Source organism: Malurus melanocephalus, unplaced genomic scaffold, assembly GCF_030028575.1.
Source record: "Malurus melanocephalus ecotype Western Australia unplaced genomic scaffold, MMel_1.1 scaffold_2731, whole genome shotgun sequence".
NCBI classification, from domain to species: Eukaryota; Metazoa; Chordata; class Aves; order Passeriformes; family Maluridae; genus Malurus; species Malurus melanocephalus.
The window spans coordinates 6,840-8,657 of NW_026625963.1; positions in this window are offsets into that span (position 1 = coordinate 6,840).

The following is a 1,818-nucleotide window of genomic DNA, read 5'->3' on the forward strand; positions in this document are numbered from 1 at the left end:
AAAAAACCCCAAATCCCAAAAAAAATCCCAAAAAAATCCCCGGGAAAAGCACCCGGCCGAGCCGCGGGAAGCGTTGGACAGCGCCGGCTCCGATCCAAATCTGCAGCTCCTCAGAGAGAATCCACTGATTGATGGGAAATTTGGGATTCCTGGAAAAGTTGGGGATTCATGGAAAAGTTTGGGGTTCATGGAAAGGTTTGGGATTCATGGAAAGGTTCGGGATTTGTGGAAAAGTTCGGGGTTTCCTCAAAAAGTTTGGGATTCCCAAAGTTCCGTCCGTCCCCGGGATCTGCAGCTCCTCGGAAAGAATCCACTGCAGGGATTCCTGGAAAAGTTTGGGATTTATGGGAAAGTTTGGGGTTTCTGGAAAGGTTTGGGGTTCCTGGAAAACTTTGGGATTTGTGGAAAAGTTTGGGATTCATGGAAAAGTCAAGGGTTGTGGAAGAGTTTGGGATTCCCAAAGTTTCGTCCGTCCCCGGGATCTGCAGCTCCTCGGAGAGAATCCACTGCTGGGGTTCCTGGAAAAGTTTGGGATTTCTGAGGAAGTTTGGGATTTATGGAAAAGTTTGGGATTTAGGGGAAAGGTTTGGGATTTGTGGAAAAGTTCGAATTTGTGGGAAAGTTTGGGATTTCTGGAGAAGTTCGGGATTCCCAAAGTTCCGTCCGTCCCCGGGATCTGCAGCTCCTCGGAGAGAATCCACTGCTGGGGTTCCTGGAAAAGTTTGGGATTTCTGAGGAAGTTTGGGATTCATGAAAAAGTTTGGAATTCATGGAAAAAGTTTGGGGTTCCTGAAAAGGTTTGGGGTTCCTGGAGAAGTTTGGGATTCCCAAAATTCCATCCATCCCCGGGATCTGCAGCTCCTCCAGGAGAATCCACTGCTGGGATTCCTGGAAAAGTTTGGGATTCTTGGAAAAGTGTGGGATTCCTGGAGAACTTCAGGGTTTGCGGGAAAGTTCAGGATTCCTGGAAAAGTTTGGGATTTGTGGAAAAGTTTGGGATTTGTGGGAATATCCCCACCCAGTTTCTCCAGGAAATCCCAGAAAAACATTGGATTTTTGGGGTGGGATTGGTGATCCCAAGGAATGTTTGACCTGGGAATATTCACACAATAAATTCCTTCAGGGAATCCTGATAAAAGGTTGGATTTTGGGATTGGGGATGGAGATTCCTTGGAATGTTTGACCTGGGAATATCCACCCCCAATTCCCGTGGTTTTCTCAGCTTCCTGAGGAGTTTTTTTGGGAATTTAAATTTAAATTTGCAAATTTTCACCTCTTTCTCAGTCTGCGGGGAAGGATTTGTTTGAAATGTTACTGATTGGAATTAAAATTAAATTCATTCAAATTAAATTAATTCCAATCCAATTTTAAATGACAGGTTTTGCATTGACGACTGCACCGGGGATGGGAAATTATAGCTTAAAAAAAAATCAGATTTTGGTCTAAAATAGAACGGTTTCAAAGCATCTCTGAAATAAAATCCATTTTCCCTCTTTCCTGGAAAAAAAAAAGAAAAAAAACCTCTTTGGGAAAGAATTCCTCCAAATTTGAGATGTTTTATTTGATTAAATTTATTCTCTTAATTAATGTAAATACAAGAATCTGTCTCTGTCTCGCCTTTCTCCTCTTTCTTTGATGTTTTTATTAAATGCCTTGGATAAGAGGTTTTATATCCAGATTTGATTTTTTTTCTGGTTTTCCATTAAATATTTAAATATTGAAATATTTCTGTGTGCCTTGGGAACGCTGCTGGGTTTGTCAGGGATGGGGGAAAAGGAAATTCCTTGGGAAGAGGAAGAACCCCATCAAAAATGGGTT